The sequence below is a fragment of the Macrobrachium rosenbergii genome, chromosome 10, assembly GCF_040412425.1.
Source record: "Macrobrachium rosenbergii isolate ZJJX-2024 chromosome 10, ASM4041242v1, whole genome shotgun sequence".
NCBI lineage: Eukaryota > Metazoa > Arthropoda > Malacostraca > Decapoda > Palaemonidae > Macrobrachium > Macrobrachium rosenbergii.
This window is the reverse complement of record NC_089750.1, coordinates 53,287,289-53,312,079: the sequence shown is the minus strand read 5'-3', so window position 1 is coordinate 53,312,079 and position 24,791 is coordinate 53,287,289. Positions and strand designations below refer to the sequence as shown.

At 37.5% G+C, this 24,791-nt stretch overlaps 1 long non-coding RNA gene across 1 annotated transcript in view; it reads left to right on the top strand.

The window, feature by feature from the left end:
• LOC136842641 (uncharacterized) overlaps positions 1-24,791 on the top strand; it is a 256,803-nt gene that overhangs the window by 191,163 nt on the left and 40,849 nt on the right. Inside the window, exon 3 of the long non-coding RNA XR_010854286.1 lies at positions 15,193-15,343. This is a non-coding gene — a long non-coding RNA (uncharacterized lncRNA). The remainder of the gene's footprint in view (positions 1-15,192; positions 15,344-24,791) is intronic.

Sequence of the window (24,791 nt, the reverse complement as noted above, 5' to 3'; positions counted from 1 at the left end):
TTCCTTGATCCTCCAACCCACCCCCACCACAGTACTGTTACCGAACTGTTGCACGCAGAGGGCATTAAGCTGGGCCAGTTGTACCTTTAAACATAAAACGGTCGATTATGCTTAACATTACGATATGCACAAGTTGAGCAAGGTATAGCATGTGTATTAAACATAATTGATAATTTGAACCAACAAACAAAAGACAAAAAAGAAAGGATCGTGTAATGCACGTGTGTACTGTACGTACAGATAACGAACTAGTCTGCTAAACCTCGAACTACTCAGGTCGCGTATAAAGCATTGTGACCAAGACAAATTTTGCCGTCGCATAGCACGGAAGTGCAAACACCCTGAGTTAATAAAATTCCTAATCAAATAAGCAAGCAGTGGACTATACCATCTGCAGCTCAATAGACGCATTTTTCTTGAAAGTCAGCTTCCCTTCCCGACAGTATTGCAACAATATTACAGGACTGTGGCAAATAGAGCGTTCGTTCACAGGTTCAGACATTGTTTGCAGAATTCGTGATCCAGCGAGATTACTTGTCAACAAAGTGTAACGTTGAAACTAACAGCATACGCACCGTAATAAGTAACAACAGTCATTGTACTATAACACTGAAACTAACAGAATACGCACCGTAATAAGTAATAACAGCCATTGTACTATAACACTGAAACTAACAGCATACCCATAGTAATAAGTAGCAACAGCCATTGTGCTATACTACTTTCGCACCTTCGCTCAATGTTATCAATACACCACTATATAATAAATGTTTTACTTCTAAGAGCTAGGAATGTTGCCATTCCTAGCAAATAACTAAAATATTAAAATAAGTAAACAACAAATGACAACGATATTTAATGTGCAAGAGTCTCTCTCTCTCTCTCTCTCTCTCTCTCTCTCTCTCTCTCTCTCTCTCTCTCTCTCTCTCTCTCTCTCTCTCTTTTGCTAGCGCGCACGCCCGCCTTCTTATATCTCAGTACATGCCCTAGGATGTCATTATAACATTAACGAAAATAGTCGCAAAATTATTAAAACAATTAACAACTAAATATTTCCAGTGATGTGTACAATCAAGATATACTTAGTCGATATGCTCTCTCTCTCTCTCTCATTCGTCTTTGCAGTACGTTAGACAAGGGAATGATCTTGACAGTTACCAAACCAGATATATCTTACATGCTGTAGCAAGACTTTTCTCATGCGACTAGTGGCAAGTTGGAGGTATTCTTTCTCAGCATCCGGAAAATTCTTCACCAACACTACCGACGCCCATGAAGGATGAAGCCTGACACCGGTTCCGATGCAAATGGGGGATATTAGGTGATGAAGTTTGGTACTTAAGGACAGTAAATCTAAAAGTCTGACAAAATAGTCAGTGCTGCTACAACTTGATGAGGCCTCTTTTTGCACCGTGAAGGGAATCCTCAAAAACAGTCTCTAATGGCTTGTTATCTTTGGGATGACCAGTGAAGTCACTGAGGATACAGTGTGCTTCCATTTACGATTGTAAGCAGACCAGGTCAGGGGTATCCTCATTCCTTACATCAGGAGTATCCTGAGTATCGGTATAAACAGTAACGGTGGTCTCAACAGGCACGATTTGGTACCCAGGATCACCACCATCTTCCTCCTCATCCAGCCACTCCCAGACATCGTCTCCACGCACATCATTTGGGGAGAGGCACTCCCCCCCACCTTCCCCCTTAAAACACTGATCCCCCCCAGATTTGGTTTGTCCCCTAGCCTTTGAAATATAATAAGAATATGGGTGGGTGTGGCACACCTGTTTGCTGCTTTATTAACTCAATACAGCTTTTATATGGCTTCAAAATGCCCACAAATTTCCAGCTGATAGGGTTCGCTTCGCTCACCACCCCACCCATACCATAAGTTCTAAATAACCTTGTCTCCAGCCTTCTTAACGTGTCCCTAAAAAATCTGCTACCTCAAACCCTGAAAATTCAATTATTATTTCTCTTGTCGCATTTAGCCAATGCCAGCCAGATTCCAGAATAATGGCAAAAATATCATTCCAAGTAGTGGTCCAGTTGTAGGTCACCAACTTGCGGGATTAGCTGCTAAATTTTTTCAAAATGCACTCTCCATGTCCATCCACGCCAAGATTCCTTTCCCAATCTTCAAGAGCCACCTTCTTCTAGGAACCTGCATCATTTACGCTTTTCCATTGCTATAATGTCTTTATCCACTGACTTAAGGGCAGCAGTTAGATCAGAAGCAGAGATATATAATACTTTTATGTATTTATTCTTCACCACACATTTTATGTAAACTATGGTTTTATGTCGGCTCCTCTTGAAAGCTGTTCCACACAAAATAAAAGTATTCTTTCAAATCCTTTGAATATGTCTGCCCACTAAATATTAAGGGATAAAGCTGTGGGTCAAATTAAGATACAAAAAGTAGGTTTGCTCTTTTCTTCAGATTTTATGGTCTTAACCATAAGACCCCGATAGAGCATTAGATGCTTCAGAGATATTGATGAGTTTTGGAAAATTTCATAAAATTTAGTTGAAAAGCATGTGTACTGGCTCACAGACATGAAACTGATAAAACTGGTTGGTTTTATCACTATATTCCCGATGATACCTGGGCTGATGGATAACAAGGGAAGTTACCCTGCCAATCCGTGATAGGTGTGCATGCTAAACTGCCATAGTTCCTTCATGGTAAGATGGATAAGATTCATGTTATTTGATCCCGCTCTCTAAAAGTACTTGGTTCACACCAAGTATCTCTTGTAAAAATGTCCCCCATTCACGCTCAGCTCCGGTCTTAAGAATTGTAGAAAAGTGGGCGGAGCGTTAGACGTCGGTACGCGAATGTGGTGTTTTTAGTTGGTACAGACTGTCGCTCAGATAAAGCGTAGCGACTTGTTCAAGATTAGGGATAAATAACCCATTCACTGAGAGACGCGGTTCTTCTACGGCTGAAGTACATATCCGTGCGTGAATGGAGGTCGCTTCGACGCAGACCTGTGTTGATCACTTCAGTAATTCTGTGTCGTCTGCGATACTGGACTTCAGGATATTCTTTAACTAAGGCAGAAGTGTGGGTTGATAAGTCGTTTTGGACTCACTGGACTACTTTATAAATGTCAAACCCATGCTTATGGAATGTGAAATCCAAGCGTTATTCCGTCAGAAATCGGAAAAATATCGCTTACGATATTTTAGTAAACAAGCTAAAGGATAGATATCCAGATGCTACACGGGAAACTACCATCATGAAGATAAACAACATGAGAAGTGCATTTCGGGATGATATTCCCAAGCCTCTGAGGAAATATCGCCACACTAAACTTTAGGTCCTCATTACTCCTCATGTCCTGGGTCCTCTCAAGATCTCTCCGTCGCTAAATACCGTAGTGTGGTGGTCTGGTCAGTCTATCGGCAGGAGATATAGGTTGCCTCATACAAGTGTTTGATTTCTTGAAATAAGGTGTTGCTAATGCCAGCAGTTCCCTAAATTTATCCTCTCCCATCCTCAAATAATTATACCAATCACCTGGATGACATTTGGGTTCGTTTATGAGGGATGCATGAGAAAGCTCACTTCAAGCAACCAGGCTTTTACCCAATATCTCTTTCTTTTCTTAGCACGCAGACTATAGCACAAATTGCCATAGTTTCCAGTTCACTGTTGGAGAGTACCTCGGCCACCACTCTAGCACGTCCAAGAAGCAAATGAGCGATTCATACAGACCGGGTCGTAACGTCAATGGCCGTGTCATTTCTTTCGACGCTCCTCCCCTTTCGACATGTCTGGGGACAAGTCTGAGAGTGAATGACCGGCTAGAGATTGGTTTAATTGACGTTTCTTCGAGGAAGCCATCTGTATCAAACAAACGTTTTTTATAGCTTGACATTAATTAAAAACTCGTCTGTTCCTTGATAGCGTCCCGTGTATTCTGCCATGTATCTACTTTAGGCAGTCCTTCCTTGGAGGGGTGGGTAGAGCTCTCGGGTAGCACGCTGTTGGCCCAGCGTTCGACTCTCCGACCGGCCAGTGAAGAATTAGAGGAATTTATTTCTGGTGATAGATTCATTTCTCGTCAAAATGTAGTTCGGATTCCACAATAAGCTGTAGGTCCCGTTGCTAGGTAACCAGGTGGTTCTTAGCCACGTAAAATAAATCTAATCCTTCGGGCCAGCCCTAGGAGAGCTGTTAATCAGCTCAATGGTCTGGTTAAACTAAGATATACTTAATTTTTCTACTTTAGGCTCTTAATCCAATCTATCATCTTCAGTTTCATTTCATAAATCACTGCACCCACCAAATGTTATGCTACAAGTTCCTGACCAAGTTCCTGAAACTTAGACTCAGGCATGACCCTTCACTTGATCTTCCCGATACTCCTCTAACCATTTTTATGAGTCGGGGTACAAATCTTTTCCTGGGAACCGGCATTGTTATGGAACATAGTCATCAGAGGTTTGTGTGCAGGTAGTACAATTATAGGCAGGACTGCTCTTCAAGCTTATCTGGGATATCCAGTAAAGTGAAAAAAAAACTTTGTACTTTCTTTGCCCCCTTAGTGGGTGGAGGCACCATTAGAACACCCCAAAGTGCCATGCATACAAATACATAGAGGGCCCAACAAGTTATGGAACTTGGCCTTGTAAGTTTACCAAAATAGAGATACCACAGTTGACCTTAAGCTTCCCAGGGTTTAAATTTGAGCAGGTTGCAGAGCTGAATGTAAGGGGTAGAACGGAACAAGAGAAGTTGTATAATAGAGGGATAGAAATTCTTATTTTCATAAATATTTCCGATGGCACTTACTATATGTTCTTTATTTGTTCAAGAATTTTTCAGTGTGTGTTGAGTATGTTGACTTTTGTAACGTGTAGTTGTCTCGAATTGATGTATGTAATTGTTCATTAATTTTCGTTGTAACTTGTGTCATTTGTACCAAGTTTTCCAAAAAAAATACTGATATTCATGCTCAGTCTTCCCCTCGTGATGGATAATAAAATGGACGAGTTTTAACATTCCTTCATGATCAGATTAGGTTATTTTGAGAACTCCTCTTACCCTTACTGTCATAGTGATTTCACTTTTATATTCTTTCTTTTCAGTTTTGCTTTGCTTTTGTACTTCAGACGCATTTTGTACAACATGAAGAATCTGCTGTTTCAGGCTTGGGTTGGATGTAACAGATATTTATTCATCTGAAGAATGGAGTTACGAAAAGAAAAGAATGGGGTTTGACCTCTCATGATGTGGCTGCACATGGCCTTTGTGTTTTATGCCATGCAAGTCTCAGATTTTGGACCTTTCCGATTGGCTGGATTATGTGCCTTACCTAAGACATTTATTGGCTTAGCATTGTCTTAATTGGCAAGAAAATTTGTGCTTTCTGTGGTGCGAGATTATCTGCAGATTAGGTTCCCTCTCCTATACGTAGTGGCACCTGCTTATTATCAAATTATCAAACACCTGCATTGGTGAGTGCATATTGTTTTACCAAAAGTCCAATGAAAGGACAGCCTCGTGGGCCAGGCCTGTACTCAGAATTTTTTATGAAGGGGGGGTCGTTTTTCCTCAAACTGGACCTTTTCTTCTATATATGTCATTGCATATATAAGTATACACAAGATGAAATACTTGAAAATGTTATTTTAGTTATATTAAGAAGAAAAACTGGGCATGCGGTCCATACCCTTCTATCCGATTAGTTATTATTCAAAATACTGATTATAGTTAACAGAATTTTCACAGAAAATATGGACTTCCAGAAATTTCTGGGGGAAGGGGGGTCGTTCGGCGCCCCACGAGCCCCGACTCCCCCTCAGTACAGGCCTGTGGTCTTATTTCTGATTATGGTAAGATGAAAATGAGGTGAGTAGCTTTAGCGCGGGTAGGACGTTTCTGTGAAGTGCTCTGTGTAAAAGTGCCTGACTTACATGATGTTCAAAGTGAATACAAAGAAGAGGAAGGAAAAAGAGAAAACAAATACTGTAGAAATTAAATCAAGTATAGGGAAGAAACTAAGGGAATACGAAGAAGAGGAAGGAAAAAGAGAAAACAAATAGTGTAGAAATTAAATCAAGTATAGGGAAGAAACTATCATGCGAACATTATCTCATAATTATCAAAGCAGCACGTAAAGATGGAACACTAAAGAAAATACTGGGAAATGATGAGTCGACCCAAATCGAGAGTAAATCAGCAATCTGTGGACATTGCTCTGGGGAAGTTGATGATGAAGGAACTTGTGTGAAATGTGTGATGCGTGGTTCCACTATGAATGTTCAGGTATCGAAGTCAAATACACACCCATACTTCGGAGTGACAACATATTGTACATATGTAATAATTGCAAGAGGCCTGAACAAAGAACTCACAAAAAGCTCATTGAAGGTGAACTTGAAGAAATAAAAGAAAACACAGAGATATCAACAAAGTTGATTCAAGATTCGGCTCAGAAAACTAGTGACGTAATGATCAACATAGATGAGATCCAAAACAAAATTAGCAATGTTGATAAAGATGTAAAGACCATGACAAACATGGACAAAACTTATGCTGAATCACAAAAGACAAAAAAAGCGCTTTTGATCAAATCTACAAACGAAGAGAGTACAGCAGCAAATGAAAAGAGACAAATTATGAGCAAAATAACGGTGCCAGTTGAACAGTTTAGAAAAACAAGAGATGGACACTTATTTGTAAGATTTCCAGACAGGAAAACTTAGAAAAGGCAAAAATGGAGCTTCAGGAAATCAGCAATATATCAGTAAATGAGAACGGTAAACTTACACCAAAAATAAAAGTAGTCTGTCCCGAAGGATGAAGATGACATTGTCGATTACGTTGTAAAGAAAAATCCATGGATAGGTAACCTCATTTCTGGAAATGACGACCTGAAAATTGTCTAGGAAATGATAGCCAAAGATGACAAATATAAAGACAATATCATCAAATGCGCACCACAAATACGAAAGGCTATCTATGATAGAGGTGACAAATTGTGTACACTGTATAGCCGTTGCAAATTGTTACATGCCCTATAATGCTATAAATGTCAGGAATTTGATCACAGAGCAACAAATTGTAGAAATGACCAAGCTTGCCCTAGATGTGGTAAAAATCACAAATCAAATGAATGTGCTAGCAGCATCTTCAAGTGTAAAAATTGTGTAAAGAAAGGCCATAGTGATACTAAGCATAAAACATTATGATGGCCATAAGTGCACAGTATATAAAGAATGTGTCAGAGGCGAAAAATAATACGGATCATGGCTTTGACTAATAATCTTACAATTTACAAGAAGAAAGCAAATTTGAAAAAGAACTAAAGACTCTCCTATTCTGCAGGAGCTACGATACTGACGAGAAAACACTGAAAGACAATTATAAAATATAAGAAGCACCTTATTTTGAAAACATACAAGGGCCCGCCAGAGAGGGAATTATCCCTGTGGAGGGCTGTACATAAAACCAAACAAAATGAACATAAGTGAAGTACAAAGTGAAGATGAAAAATATCAAAATGAAAACAATGAGGCCGCGAGAGAAATACAAAACTTTTTTTTTTTATATCACCGAAACTAATATAAAGATTGTGAGTCTAAAATTTTCAAATAAGGATATGGAAGTTTGTCAGGTATGTTACCTAAGGGTACAAGCTACTCTTTCGCCTGGAACAAAACGGTAGCCAAAAATATATGCTGTGAAGAGAAGAGACTCTTGAAATGAGGCCAAGTTGCAGTCATTCCATTAGACGAATTGCCTTGATTCAAGTCTGTCGAGTAGAAAGTAAAGAAGAGGCAATAAAAAATTAATGTAGTATTGCAAACGGGGATGAATAGGGACAATTTAAAGTCTTAGTACTTGGATGAAGAAAGAAAACTGGCAGTTTACACCATGGAGTCTATTGAGACAAGTTTCAAATAACCCAAGTATGCTGTTAGAAGGAAGTTGTTCATTTTCAGTTTCATCAAACAATATCAAAGAAATGGGAGAAAAGCACGAAGAGAAATAGGCAAAAACTTTTTGGAGGCAGTTAACTTGTAACAAGTGTTTTAGAGATACCAGGATCGCCATTCAAAGGGGCTCTCAAGATCGGATCTGTCTGGAATAGTGAGCGATTTAAGATTGAGTGTAATCTTTGACTAAACGTAAATGAGCTTGTTCATATTCTTATGTACTTACAGAACGTCAAAATCCTATAATCCATTTTCATCAGTCTGTTCCTCCATTTTATAACGCCTCACTTGACAATTTTCAATAGACAATAAAGGTAGAAACCAGTGCACAATTTCTCATTGATTTATGAGTGTCTGGAATTGCCATTCCAAAGCTACTGTGAAATATTGCCTTAATTTCTGCTTTAGTCACATCATCTTTGCCAGGCCACAGATTGAAATGTCCAATCTCTTCGGACAAGTTGTCGCAAATGACACATCGAGTTAGGGTTTCTAACAGCAGCAATTATTCCAGAGCCCTCCAATTAGATTTTATGTATAGCCTACTAAAGTACAAGGCCAGGGACATGTCAGAAATTGCTTTTATCTTTGGTGACACAGTTACCAGTCTCACACTGGATGGTTATGAACAAGTCTCTGTAAAAATTTTGAAGAACAAAGCAATTTAATTATTTTTCCCTAGTCCATTGGACAGTTCCTTCTTAAAAATGTTTAATTCTTTTATGATTTCCTTCATATGTAGAACAAATCTAATACATGAGGCCTTTTTCTTATTTAGCTTTTGCCCATAAGTGAGTGTTCTTCCTGGGCTAACAATTTTCATCCTAACCTCTTTGAATTTACTCTTCCAGTTCAACTAAATTAGTCACTGATGAACTTCAGTTCCTCATTCCCCGCCCCCTCTCTCTCTTCCAGAATTTTTATGGAGGCAAATACATATATTTTATATTGGGAATGCGCTTCATATCTAGTCCACGAATTGCGAATTCCTTTTAGTACTTTTGTGCAAGACTAAATACTTCAGAGAAAACTTCGCTTAAGAGTTTTTCATGCCCTTCTGAGTTGATTTCTCTTAAAAGCCAAAATTCAGAGCAACCAAATCCCAATCAATATTTATCTTCACCCTTCTGTTCACATTTTTCTCTCTCTCTCTCTCTCTCTCTCTCTCTCTCTCTCTCTCTCTCTCTCTCTCTCTCTCTCATCTGCTTGTGCATTTAGATCGTAATTCGGACCCACTTTTCCCTTTGTGTTAAGTGTTTTTATTCACGTTTTCTCAAAAACATTAGACCGTACCCATCATCTTGAGCCTTTGAATTACTAATTTGTGATAATTTATTTCTAGCTACGCACACGCGCGCGCGCGCACGCACACTCTTCTTGGACTTGAACACTTACCAAAAAGCATCAGTCACTTCAGTATCTCCCACATCAGATTAAAACAAAAATTTTTCCCACTCTTGTTCTCGCTGTAATTAACTGTTTGCCACATTCATTGCAGAAACTCTACCAAGTTCCTTTCTTCAAAGGTATCTACTCTCCTCCATTAGTTACCTCCCAAATGCCTGCTATTGGTTTACCACAGCAAAAATAAAGATGTTCCTATAATATTCAATAAAGTTCGCACTATGCGGAATGTAAAAGTTACAGTTTTAGTGGTGCATCTACTCTTTTTACTTCAAATTTCCCTTTTCAATGAATTTGCTACCTGTTCGAACGGATTACGTTTCACTCGTAAAAAATTTCACGCTGAGGTTAACAAACTGGTTTTTATTTGGTTTTTTCTATGCTTGTTTTTACCGAGTGACATAAGTTTACCCAAAATAATTGAAGCCCTGCTTCATTAAAGGTTAAAAATTGGTCTAATTATTTGTTCAATGACTTTTAAGCTGAACGAGTATAAGGAGCAAAAGTAACTCGAAACACAAAGTATAGATAAAACAGTAAAGCAGACTTCATTTTATAACTACCAGAGGAACTGAAAAGTAGTTAAGTCTTCAGTCCTTTATATAAATTGTCTTCTCAAAATTATTCCATTAAAACGCGAGTTTTCTCGCCACCTTGGAAGTCTTATGAAATATATTGAAGCTTCAAAGCATAGCTGAAAAAATCCCTAGCAACTGGGAAAACTTTGAAAATATAAAGGCGAAATGGAGGAGGTTCGTTTCGGAAAGTTTGTCAGCAAGAAAACACATTTGCCACAGCAGTAGCCGTAAGACTCGGTGTCATATTTTCCTCTCGTCCTATGGTGCTGAGAAGACTTTTGTCATCTCTCTTTGAGCGAAAAGCTTAAACTCATCGCAAGAGAGAGAGAGAGAGAGAGAGACGAAGCGTTCATGAGAGAGCAACTGCAAGTGAGATAGAGAGCGGGGGGTGGGCGACCAGAACAATAAATTAGCTTTATGAGAGGCTTCAGAGTCAGGCGTTCAAAGAAAAATGGAAGGATCCGGAATTCCAGAAACGCAGATCCTAGACGAAAGAGAAGTCCTTGCAGAGGAATGGAGAGAGCGCTGGTTATTTAACTATTTATGAAATTACATTCCTATAAAAAGATGCTTATCATAAGAACAATGTAGGCGTTTTGTTTTTTATTTTCTTCTGTCTTCCTCGTCTCGCACTTGAATATTAACGTGAAAAGTGAGCAATTCTGAGGGCATCGAATAAAAATGCAGCATGGATTTGTGGTACCTTAGTGAAGTAGATATTTTGCATATATAACCAGCCTGACGATGCAGTAGCCACTGTCCACCTTGTCAGTCAGCCAGCTTTACGTGATATGTTTCACTGCCAAGTTGACTTTTCTATTTGGAGGGGTTTTCCGATTGGTGGTGATGCACATGCTGTGACTCCAGAGTCGATTTTCAGCAGCAAATGGCCATTTCGATTTCAGTTGGCTCCATTTTTATCCGAGCTATCGAATGTTTTTTTCCTGGATAATATTTCGTAAGCAGGTTCTTCTTTTTCTTTTTTTACTTAATATAATTCATTTACATGATTTTCTCTGCTTTGGAAACGCTACGTCGCATGTTCACCCATAAGGAAGGTCATGTTAATGTCTGGTTAGTTGATTGGTTGATATTCATTAGTTTGTCTTTATGCTTGTACAGGTCCCTTGCACAATGACAGTACTTAGATGTTGGAAAGGCACTTAAGTGAATAAGACGCCTATTGTGAACCCCTGTGTTGGTGGCAACCAACCGAGAAGTCTTTCAAAGCGTACTACTTTACTGGGATTTCGAACAGACTTTTGAGACTCAAGGATGTATTTTTTTTTTTATTTTTATACAAAAAATGCCCTTAAAATCGCTTCAAAAACAAATTTTTACAGTTAAGTCAACAGTGTCTGTGGCACTGATATCGTATTATCCAAAAGTTACCTGCTCTTTGAGAGATCTGAAGTAATAACTTTAGCGTATCCCCAAATATGGTAAAATTCATTCGAATAATTCTATAAGTTATGTAAAATAAAACTTAAATTCCCTTGTTAATTATTTCCAATATATTCTTAGAAGTTGCAATACCTTATAATCTTTTATGTTGTCTAAAAGATTTTTTTATATCTTTTTAAACTAGGCAATTATATGGTATATTTTTCTTTTGCACATGGACACAAGCTGTTAATTTGTTAGGTTAACACCCACCTTATCCGTTTCACGTTACCCAAACTTAACCAGGCTTAAGCTTAAGCTTAAATATTGTAACACAGGATGCAATAATGAATCCTTTCTGATTCTTGGAAAATAAAAGTATTTTCACTGAAATATTAAAATTAGTAAATAACAAATGAGGACATTATTTAGCAAGGTGCAAAACCTAAAGAATAAATCTTGGTTTCTCTCTCTCTCTCTCTCTCTCTCTCTCTCTCTCTCTCTCTCTCTCTCTCTCTCTCTCTCTCTCTCTCTCTCTCTCTCGTCTAAGAAAATAGTAAAAGAACACCACACTTGAATAATTGTTCCTATTGTCCACTGCACAATTCCCTCGTACAAAAACCTTTCTATTATGATTTTCTTCATATTTAGAACTCATTTACCCCTTGGATCTTTCTTTTTCCTTGATTTACTTTTACCCATAAATGATGTGTTCTTCCTTGGCTAACTATTGTTATCCTATTAGCTTTGAATGTAGTCTTCCAACTCATCTAAACTAGTCCATGACGACCTTCATTTCCTCATTCCCCACCCCACCCCCTCCAGCTTTTTTCTTGTGGGGGGGAGGGGGATGCGAAATACCTGCAATCCAATTTATATTGAGCATACGCTTTTATTATAATCCACGAGTCACTAATCGTGTGAGAGAGGTCCATCTGAATAATGGACTCAGATGTCCACAGTCATATTGACTTCATTAACTACTGTATACTGTATCTATGTTTCAAGGAGTGTTACGCCTTATTTGACGTTTTTACATGCTTTTATTTAACTAGACTCCTGCGTCTGTCTGTCTGTCTGTCTGTTTGGGTCAAATCTCGTAACTCAATTTTCGGCCTGTTTCCCTTCGTCCGATGGACTTGAAATTTTGCATCGTTGCTTAGTCCCGGTGACAACACAACCTTACATGATCAGTAGGTCAGCAGTGACCTCTAGTGACCCTAGAGTGACCTCTCCCAGTATCTCAGGATTTGTATGAAACTCTTCGGATTTTTCACAACTTCTTTGACTCGGTAGAATCTTTCGCATTAAGCATAGTATAAAGGTTACAATATCAACGGCTCATCTGCTTCTCGATTTCAAATCGTCCCGGCTATTCGAATAATTTCCCTTTTTGTTGAATTTACAACCTTTAAACAAATTATTCTCATTTTTAAGCATATAGTATAATAATTTTGTTCTGTGTTTTCTTCGCCATTTTACCGAGTGAGTAAAGCGTACCAAAAAAGCTGAAGCATAGCTGTATGAAATTTTTTAAAATCTTTGATTATTTATTGATTCATTGACTTTTAGATATAAAAGAATGTAGGAAGATAAAGCATCTCAGAACAAAGGGAAAGGTATATTCAAAATAATATTGCCCGCTATATTTTATAACATTCAGAAGAACTGAAATAATATTTACTGAAGTAGGAAAATCTTCCAGCTTTTAATACAATTTTTCATCTTACAACGACTCCATTAAAACAAATATTCTCCTTATCTTGGAACACTTATGAAATATAAAAGCTTCAAAGCATAACTAAAAAAATCCCCAGAAATTGTAAAACTTTGAAAATATACAAGCGAAACGGAGGGAGTTCGTTCTGAAAAGTTTGTCAGCAAGAAAACACATTTGCCACAGCAGTAGCCGTAAGACTTGGTGTCATCTCCTCTCGTCCTATGGTGCTGAGAAGACTTTGTCGTCTCTCCTTCAGCGAAAAGCTTAAACTCATCGCCAGAGAGAGAGAGAGAGAGAGAGAGAGAGAAACTCAACACGCTCATGAGAAAGGAATTGCAAGTGAGAGAGAGAGAGAGAGAGAGAGAGAGAGAGAGGTGGGGTGCGAGGGGGACCAGAACAATAAATTAGCTTTATGAGAGGCTTCAGAGCCAGGCGTTCAAAGAAAAATGGAGGAACTGGAATTCCTGAAACAGACCCTAGACAAAAGAGACGTCTTTGCAGAGGAATGGAGAGAGTGCTGGTTATTTAACCATTTATGAAATTACATTCCTACAAAAAAAAAAAAGATGCATATCATAAGAACCGTGAAGGCGTTTTGTTTGGAGGCATTTTTATTATTTTTTCTGTCTTCCGCTTCTGCCGCTTGAGAGTAAAGAAGTAAAAAGTGAAAAATTCTGAGAACATCGAATAATAACACAGCAAGGATTTGTGCTATTTAGTTAACTGTGTATTTTTCATAAATAACCAGCCTGACAAGGCAATAGCCACTGTCCACCTTTTCAGTCTGCCACCTTTTCGGGATATGTTGCATCGCCCTGTCTGCGTTTCTGTTTGGACTTTTTTTTAAGACTAAAATTGATATACATATGAAGATATAGTAGCAGTATTTATCGATTTGTGGTGACACGGGTATTGTGACACAAAAGAGTCGATTTCCAGCAACCAATGGCAGTTTCCATTGGAAGTAACTCCATCTGTATTCTGAGCCAACGTTTATTTCTTTTTTCCTGGACAATAATTATTTCATTTTCGGGTTGACCTTTTTTTAAGTTAGTTTTATTCATTTACATGATTTTTTCCTACTTTGTAAACACTTCAGTGAAATTTATTCCATAAGGGTTATATTAATGCTTAACGGGTTAATATTTATTTGTTTGTCTTTATGTTTGTACAGGTCCTTTGCACAATGGCAGTGCTTAAATGTTGGAAAGGCACTGAAGAAATAAGATGCCTGGTATGAACCCCTGTGTTGGGACCAACCAAAAGAGAAGTCTTTCCAAGTGTACTTTTGAGACTCATCGATTAAATAAAATCGTTGCAGAACCAAATTTTTACAGTTGAAGTAAATAGTATCTGTGACACTGATATCGTACTATACACAAATTTCCTTTTCTTGAGAAGTTTGAAGTAAATCCTTGAGTGAAATAAAATGCTAAAATGTATTCGAACAATTTCATAAGCTCTGTTGGATAAAACTTGAGAGTCGCACGTTAATTATTTCCAGTATTCTTTCTAGGCTGCAACATGTAATCTTTTATTTAGTCTAAAAAAATTTTCACATCTTATTAAACTAGGCAACTATATGGTACATATTTCTTTGGCACATGGACACACAGGTCTTATTTTACGGTCACGTTAACACCCACTAAGTCCGTTTCTTGTTATCCTAACTTGACCAGGTTTAAGCTTAAGCTTAAATATTTGAACACAGGATGCAATTATGAATCCATTCTAGGTTCTAGGAAAATCAGACTATTTTCACTATTACCTTATTTAACATAGCTGCAACCTCTACTTAAAGCGTCAAGAAAATTACATTGTAACTTGAAACTAGGACTTCTTGGGTACCTTGTACTGTACTAATTAACAGTTCCGCCAACTTAAAAACCTAGATACTTGATAACTTGGTTAATGTAAAAGATTGTGTACACGTGTGCGCACCGGGTCTCTACATTCAGAGATCTCTCTAATTGGTTTCTACTTCCATTTACTGAGTAATTCAACTCTGTGTGATATAAATGTGATTTGACAACTTTCATTCTTTCAGGTGTAAAATTATTATTATTATTATTATTATTATTATTATTATTATTATTATTATTATTATTATTATTATTATTATTATTATTATTGATTTATCAATTTGTATTTCAGAGAGCAGCTCCCTTCCTTTCGACCAGCCTCTAATCACCACCAAACCCTCGAGGAAATAAAATAAGCAATGATCGCGATGACATTCTGGAATTCTCCCCACTTCAGTTTTCCTCATTGCCTACAGTATAATTTGTCACCTTTCATAGGACAGGTATGTCTCATTCTGTTATGCTCTTTTTTCCATTTTCTTACATTATATAATCTCATATCACCCGTCAGATACGGGCTACATAGGGAGTGTTCAGTTGCACGTTCCATTGTTCTCCGCTTTATAAACCAAAGGAATAAATAAGCATTAAAACAAATAAGGAAACAAGAGTATAGGAACAGATGAACAAGGAAAGTGGAAATGTTTTGGAAGAATAAAATGCCGTGAGATACTGTATATTTGGAGTAAGCAGGGCAAGTAATTTTAGTGTCGGAATGAACAGCCTGGGTTTAAATCCTAAGGCAGCAATGCAAGCTAATGCAAAGGATACAAAACAATAAGAGAAATCTAGTGATAAAAACTGGCACGACGAACGAGAGAAGAGAGAGGAGGTTGTTTATTTTTTTCGGGAATGTTTATAGTTATCAGTTGAAGCGAAGACTCCAGTGAACTGCGAGGAACATAATGCAAGTGACTGGTTGTTACTGGTTACTACTGACACCGTTGTAATTTCGTGAAAAGTAAAATGTGCCAAAAAGAAAGAAAAAAATATATATGTTGATAGTGTGTGTTTGAAAAATCGAGGATAATTATGGTCTACATACTCTTATTATATATTTCCACCGTCCATTCCTACATTAATTTCTTCTTCATACTAGACTCTGTTATGTTATTACTTTACTGACCTTAATACTTACATTCAACTTTCAACCCATACACATTTTCAAATACTTTATAATCTTTGCAGATCCTTTTATATCACTGACTAACTCTGTATCAAATCTTAGTAGGAAATTTCTCGGAAATTTCTCGGAAATTTCCTTCAACTTCTCTCATCTTCTCTCATTACTTCATGTACGGAAATGTCAGAGAGCCACATTTACATCAAACCAGCCATTCTAGTCTTACTTATTCTCACACAAACATCCCTTTCATCATAATGCTTTTTCATTTCTCCCTACAAATTACCACATGCGCCATACAGCCTCAGCACCCTTCACAAAGCATTTCTATCAATTCTGTCATAAGCTTCCCCTAGGCTTCAGTACTTCTGTATAGCTTATTACTTTTATTCACATTTCTAGCACAGTTGTTTCACATCAAACACTTGCTACTTACACCTGACACTGATTTTCCTTTTTTCAGGCTTATTTTCTGCCTTACCTTCTTAATCAGAATCCTGCCATACAACTTCTACAGAATACTAAGAAACGTTATCCAAATAAATTTCCCAGATTCATGGTATTCAAATTTTTTCTATTCAGTCCCACCATTACTACCGTGTAAAAGCATCTCATTACTTACTCCATTCTCCAGTCTCTTTGTCACCCGTAACATATCTTCACAATCCCTTCCACAAGCATTCTCCAGTTTATGCTAACTCTTAACATTCTTATATCATCTACATCTGTTTTAATTATCTCTATAATCTAAAACTTTCGAAAGTACTCACTCTTTCAGCAAAGGGGTGCATTCTCTTCAGAGGAATTTCTTTTCCACTTAGTAATTACCCAGAACAATCTCTAAATTTTCATGCTTCCTTTGTCTTTTCCCCACTCTTCTTGTTGATTACTTTATCCATACTCTTGTTAACCCATTCCTGATCTCTCTTGTCATGCAATTACACCTCAGACCCCTGTTTTGCCTTTTCCAAAACCTCATTGCATCATACCGTTAACTTCCTAAATATCTGTGCCTACCAATCCTTCTGCTACCTACCACCACATAAACGAATTTTGTGTACTTTTCGCTTTATTGATATTCTAGCCCACTTTTTATCCATCATCTCATATGCCATTCTCACCACTGTCTTAAAAACTCACTTACCTTAACTGCATTTTTAACGTTATGGTCTCTTCCTCTACAAAAGAGACTTCACTTTATATTGACTTTTGTTTCAACCAGATAATTATCGCATAAACCTCTAGTTGTTCCTGGTTTCACCATTGCATCTATCAATGTGTTCCTTCATCCACTCTACCAACAGTAACTTAAGATGCTCCTTTCTTTTCCATTTTCCTTCTTCGTTGGGACACTTGAGATTTTTTAGAAACCATGTATTCCAACCGATAAACCTCTCTCAAAACACATTTCCACAAGGCACTCCATACCTACCAAGAGTTGCCAATTGATATACCCTGCCATTCAGATATACAAGGTTTGTGTGGCCTACAATCCTCACTTTGGCATAGGTGCCTGTAAACCTGATTGCCCCTTTGGAATTCATCTGTTTGGGATGTGTATCTTTCAAGGATGAGATCTGTCTGCTTTCATTGGTGATATGAGATGGTTTTCATCTTATCTGTGCTTCCACTGGTCAGAATTGTTGGGGATGCTCTCTTCATTAATTTTTTTTTTTTACCTTTTTTATGTACCATGAACATATGATTTTAAACAGAAGGCAACATTGTTGCTATCATCGGCTCAGGTGTCATCTTGGTTGTCACACTATTTTTAGAGACTTCTTGTTACCCTCATGACCACAGTATTGAAGTAGCCTTTAGCCACAAGTTGGTGAGTAGCTTTGACGAGTGCCACAGTGGAAGAGGGCATTGCAGATGTACATCAGGTGCTAGCTGTGGAACTGAGGTAAGATGAGAGGCGCTCACTGGCTCTACTGAAGCATTGTCTCCAAGTTTGCGGCCTTCACGTACACCAAAGTCTGTATGCTTATGCTCAAAGGGAAGAGCTAGCCTTTGGTGCTTCTCTTTATGGTAAAGCATAGGCCATACTTGGGCTTGTAGGCTTCTGTGAGTCACAGAAAAGCTTCATACTCAGATATTTTCACATAAGTGTCTTCAGTATATCGGCATTATATGACGGAGATGTCTTCCCCCCTGAGAACTTAATCCTTAATGCATCCAAGGAAATTTACAGAGCAACCACAAAGGGAATGAAAGATGCTGCCATCAGTTTGTTAGTACATCGTGTCTGATGGGCATCGGAATTGGGCTTCCTTCATGCAAATACAAAGGATCTTCAGAGTCTCTTTTGGGGTACTGATAGAAGGGATACGGATGTCATTATACACCTTATTGAGGATAAACAGCATTCCCATCATTGAGCCCTTTAGTGAGGAAGGACTCCACGTTCAATGAGGTATGATTCCTTCAGAGTTATTGCTTTGCATTAGTTCTAAGACTTCTACAGAACAGGGAAAGCTGTAGCAAGATTGAATGAAAGGTGTCGGGATGTGTACCAATCTCTTCACTAGGTATCATGTAGGTAGAGAGACCTGACTAATTACAGGGAGCAATGGATTCCACATTTTCTGAGACTGTTTTAACATTTAAACAGCTGATATAAAATTCCCACACATCTTTGGGCGTTTAATGCCGTCTTGGAAGAGGTTGACATCCTTGATGAGGTTGCTGGCCAGCCTTCGTATGCCATCTAACAGGGCTTTGGAGATCCTTTTAAATTTTGTCATACCCTGAATGTGAAAAATTTTGGACTAGTAGTCTTCCCCTTGCAGTTGGATATAGACGGAGCTCTTACAAAACTTAGATGTTTGGATGTGCTGTTGCTCAAGGATGCTGTTGTGGTGTTGCCCTTCTTTCTTGGAGTATTCAGCAGCAACACAGTGTGCCTTTTTTTAGAGATCAAATGTTAGCAGCATGTAAAAAAAGGATGAAAGAATTATGAAAGGACCATCATCAACAGCGTTTGCCCGACAGGAGCACACCCATTGTATACTACCAATCAAACAATATCATATAACATTCTTTAAACCATTAACTGCTCCTTTACCGGATGAACGCCAACCGGGTGTACAGATACACCTGCCAAAGTGAGGACTGGGAGCCACACAAAGCCATGGGTATAGGGTGATGAGGACTCGTCTGCTGAGGTGTATCGCATGCCACCTGCCACCTATGGTGGCATACAAAGGCAATACAGTTTAGGGACCTTCATGTATTACGCCTCATTATAAACTACATGTCGCCAAGAGGTATTACTAATTATAAATCTGATCTCGACACCTTTCCCTACTAGATGGCCTTTTCTGGAAAACTCCCAAACCTTCAATAGGAAGAATTATTCGCCCTTCTAATACTGCAACGGCTATAGGATAAGCACTCCACACCTGAAACTCCTATTTGACACCCAGCCCTTTTTTCACATGTGGTGGATTGGTCTACACATACCGGAATAAAATACTCAATTTGGCTTCTGCCCTTTAGGGGTTGTATACATACGGCCTTTTCTTGTATTTTTCTTCATTGGACCCTTAATTGTTTAACACCTGCTGATGAAAGAATTTAGAAAAGGCTTGAAAATACAAACTAGAAAATAACACTGCATGTTGTTAATTTCAAAACACATCATATATGAGTATTTAACAGGATATTTTTATACCTCCAAAAAATGACTTAATCATCAAATTCACTTTTCTTTGGGAATAACTTATATCCGAAGAGAACAATTATGTAACAAATCTTCCAACCGGGGTAGGATTAGAACTGATGATTTTTGTGTCCAGGAGCAGGGTGCTCATAACTTTAATCGACCCATCTCCATCATGATAATAATATAATATATATATATATCTATATATCATGATATATATATATATATATATATATATATATATATATATATATATATATATATATATATATATATATACATACATAAATATTTGCATTTATACATATGCATTTATACATATGTACATATGCTTTTATATATATATATATATATATATATATATATATATATATATATATATATATATATATATATATATATATATATATATATATACAGTATATATATATATATATGTGTGTGTGTGTGTGTGTGTAAATATATACACACACACAAAATAATCGTTTCCTGTGAAGCTAGCAGTAACGTTAACTGTGAACTCCTGCAAATTGTTCTGCTTTAAATTCGACATCGTTCGAGAATTTTCCACAAAGAATCAATACCAGCAATTCTTAAAGAAAAGAAATTCTTAGTTTTCTTTACCGTTCCAAACAATCGCTATTATTTATTTGTTTGTTTACATTCACATTCGTGACAACCTAGAATAACCGTTAATCTCTCCTCGCCCTCTTCCTCTTTTGGGGTATAAGCGGATATTATGGTAAAACAAAGGGTCTCATTTAAGGTTGACTTAATGCAGGTCTACCTGCAGACGATTTTTGGCGCCGGGGAAGGATTTTTTTTAACGCATTCTATACATACATACATACATCCAGAGTAGTGGAGGATTTGGATTCTCACTACAATACATATGGCGTATCCAAACATTATTGCGCGACTTTTTCCCTTGAGAGAAATGACAAATACATTTATGTATTCATTAAACAGGACTACTATTTTTGACCCAATCAAGACGTTGGTGAACTTAAAGTCGAAAATGCTTCATCCTGGTATCCATTTAATATTCCCTTTGCTATTTCTGTTTTAACTTAATATGAAATAACAGGCATCACTTCATTTTATTGCTCTCTGTTCACAAAGAACAGACCTATCTTGTATGCATATGAAAAGACTAAATTAATCAGGCTCTAGTTTTCTCATTTCATATTGTAATAGTTCATGTCTTTGTTGCCTTGTTCAATATTGATGATAATACAGGTGACAAAACACATTAATGTGTAAAATTTTGAAGTATATTATTAAAACGATGCAGGATTCTTTCGATTTCGAAGGGTGCAGCCCCTTCATAAGGAAAAATGGTCGTGATTACTCTTAAGGTTCTCTTTTTACATATATTGTCCTTGCAGATCTTCTTAGGAAGCATTCATTTGCGTTTATATTATTGTTTTTGAACAGTATGTAACAAAATTATTTCTGTGATTTTGTCTAAAATATCGAATTGCTATGGCATTATTGTCGTTTTTAGAGCTTTTCTATGATGAGCGAGACTGCTTGATTTATAAAATTTAGGCTGTCAAAAGCCAAGCACTTGGGCACTTTCAGTCATTCACTGTTTAAATTCTAGGGTTTTATTTCCATCATTTATATAGCAGGGAGCTTTTATCGTTGTTACTAAAGCTGCTTGCCAAGTATTGTTATGCAATATGACTGGAAATGGCCCATTTTGCCCATTTTCGATCAGAAAATCCCCAAAATTTGGCAAAAACGATCACAGTTAGCTTTTTTGTGCTGATTTCAAGCTGAAATTGGGGAAAGGGTCAAAATTGAGATTCTGACAACTTTCGGCAAGAATATCCCAAAATATGGCTGAAATGGCCAAAATTCGGCAAAAAATTACAAAACTTGGCAAAAACCTGAAATTAGCAAAATAATCGAAATTTTTGGATTTTGAGAAATTTCTGCCTGAAATAGCCGAAACGTATGGGAAATGGCCAAAAATGCCCAAATTTCGGCAGAAACTGTTAAAATTAATTTTGAAATTTGAGAAAATTTTTGCCGTTTTTGTACTTTTGTTTTTGAATGTCCCTGTATTTGCTTCCCCTTCCCTTCCCCTTCCCCTTCCCCGCTCCTCACTCTCACACCAAGTATTCTTTCCAGAATCGCTGGATTAAACCATTCTAAGTCAAATTGATTTTCCAAAGGTTTGGAAAAAGACAAAAGGATCAAAACTGAGATTTTGGCAAATTTCGGCAAGAAAATTCCAAAATATGGCAGAAATGGCCAAAATTGGCCAAAATTCGACAAAAAATACAAAACTTGGCAAAACCTGAAATTGGCCAAATAATCAAAATTTTTGGATTTTGAGAAATTTCTTCCTGAAATAGCCGAAACGTAAGGGAAATGGCCAAAAATGCCCAAAATTCGGCAGAAACTGTTAAGATTCATCTCGAAATTTGAGAAAAATTTTTTGCCGTTTTTGTACTTTTTGAATGTCCCTGTATTTGCTCCATCCCCCTCCCCCTCCCCCTCCCACTCCTCCGCTACTCTCTCTCTCACACCAAGTATTCTTTCCAGAACCGCTGGATTAAACCATTCTAAGTCAAACTGATTTTCCAAAGTTTGGAAAAAGAGACTGGCTGCAGGATTGGCTCCGGGATCCTTACAGTGAATCCACGCTAGAGACTCGTTTTTTCCTCTTAATATTTTATATTGAATAAATGTATCATTTTTTTTATTTCATGGGTTTTATGCCTATCATTTATACAACTGGGAGCTTTTATCATTGTTACTGAAACTGCTTGCAAAGTATTTTTACGTAATAAGGCTAGAAATTGCCAATTTTCCCCATTTTCGGCCACAAATGCCCAAAATTCGGCAAAAACGGCCAAAATTAGTTTGTTTGTGCTGCTTCAAATGGTCAAAATTTTACGATTTTAACATTTCGGCAGGAAATTTCTAAAATGTGGCAGAAATGGTCAGAATTGGCCAAAAATCGTAAAGAAAATGGTTAAAATTTGCCAAGAGCGGCGAAATTAGAGTTTTGTGCTGCTTTCAAGTCGATATTGGCAAAATGTTCAATATTTGTGGATTTCGAAAAGTTCCCAAAAGGTAGCGGAAATGTTCAAAAATGCCCAAATTTCAGCAAAAACTGTTAGAATCCACTTTAAAAATGGAGAAAATATTTTATCCTTTTTGGACTTTTTTTTTTCTAAATACCTATATTTTCCCATCCTTCCCCTTCTCCCTCCTCTTACCCCTCCTTTACTCGCTCCTCTCTCTATCCAAGTATTCTCTCCGGAATCGTGGGAGTAAACCATTAAAAGTCAAATTGATTTCCCCTACATTTGGAAAAAGACACTGGCTGCAGGATTGGCTCCAGGGTTTTATTTCTATCATTTGCATAGCTGAGAGCTTTTATCATTGTTACTAAAGCTCCTTTCCAAATATTTTTATGTAACATGACTGGAAATTACCCATTTTTCCCATTTTCGACCAGAAATGCCCAAAATTCGGCAAAAACGACCAAAATTAGTGTTTTTGTGCTGCTTTCAAGCTGAAATTGGCAAAAATTACCAAAATATGAGGATTTTAACAAATCTTTATAGCAATTTTCGAAATGTAACAGAAATGGCCAGAATAAACGAAATTTTGGCAAAAATGCCCAAAATTCGGCAAAAAACGGTCAGATTAGCATTGTTTGCTGCTTTCAAACTGAAATTGGCAAAATGGTTGAAATTTGTGGATCTTGAGAAATTTCGGCCTGATATTACCAAAACGTAGCAAAAATGGGCAAAAATCCCGAAAATTTTAAAAAAACTGTTAAAATTCATTTCGAAAATGGAGAAAATTCGTCAGTCATTTTTCACATTTTTTTAATTACCCTGTATTTTCTCCTCTTCCTCCCTCCTCCCCCTCCCTATCTCTCTCTCTCTCTCACCAAGTATTCTCTCTGGGATTGCAGGAGTAAACCATCATGTCAAACTTTTCCCCTAGATTTGGAAAAACCCATTGGATGCAAGATAGTTTCCAAGATCTTTATAGTATTTCCATGCTGGAGACTCCTTCTTAATCTTATTCCATGTGTAATTTTTTCAATTTCATGGGTTTTATATCTATCATCTATATAGCTGGGAGCTTTTATCATTGTTAATAAAGCTGTTTGCAAACATTTTTATGTACAGTAATATCACTGGAGATTGCCCATTTTCTGTCAGAAATGCCCAAATTTCGGCAAAAATAGTCAAAATTAGCAGCATTCTAGCTGAAAGTGCGTTCAAAATTTGATGATTATCACAAATTCCGGCAGGAATTTTCCGGAGTGTGGCTGAAATAGCCACAATTGGCCAAATTAGCATTTTATGCTTCTTGAGATGAAATGGGCAAAATGGTCGAAATTTGCGGATTTTGAGAAATTTCGGCCTGACATTACCAAATCGCAGCGAAAATGGCTGAAGAGGCCCAGAATTCGGTAAAAATGGTTCAAATTAATTTCGAAAATTGTTTACCATTTTTCACATTTTATTTTAATTACCCTGTATTTTCTTCTCGTTCCGCCTCTCCCACCCCCCCCCCACCACCATTACTCCCTCCTATCTCTCACACTCTTCTAACCAAGTACTCTCTTCGGAATTGCCGGAGTAAACCATCATAAGTCAAAATGGTTTCCCCCCTAGATTTGGAAAAAGACACTGACCGCAAGATTGGCTCCAGGTTCCTTGCTGTCTCCCCCTCTGTAGGGGGTTAGTGCCGTCAGTGCACCTCACGTGGTGCACTGTAGGCATTACTTAAGGTTCTTTACAGCGTCCCTTCGGCCCCTAACTGCAACCTTTTTCATTCCTTTTACTGTACCTCCATTCATATTCTCTTTCTTCCATCTGACTTTTCACCCTCCCTAACAATGGTTTCATAGTGCAACTTTTGAGGTTTTCCTCCCGTTACAACTTTAAAACCTTCTTACTTTCAATTTCCTTTTCAGCGCTGAATGTCCTCATAGGTCCTGCCATTAGCCTTTGGCCTGAATTCCACATTCTGTGCTATTCTATCTTGCTGTGTCTCCATGCTGAAGACTTTTATTAGTATTCCATGTGTCGATTTTGAATTTCAGGAGTTTTATTTCTAT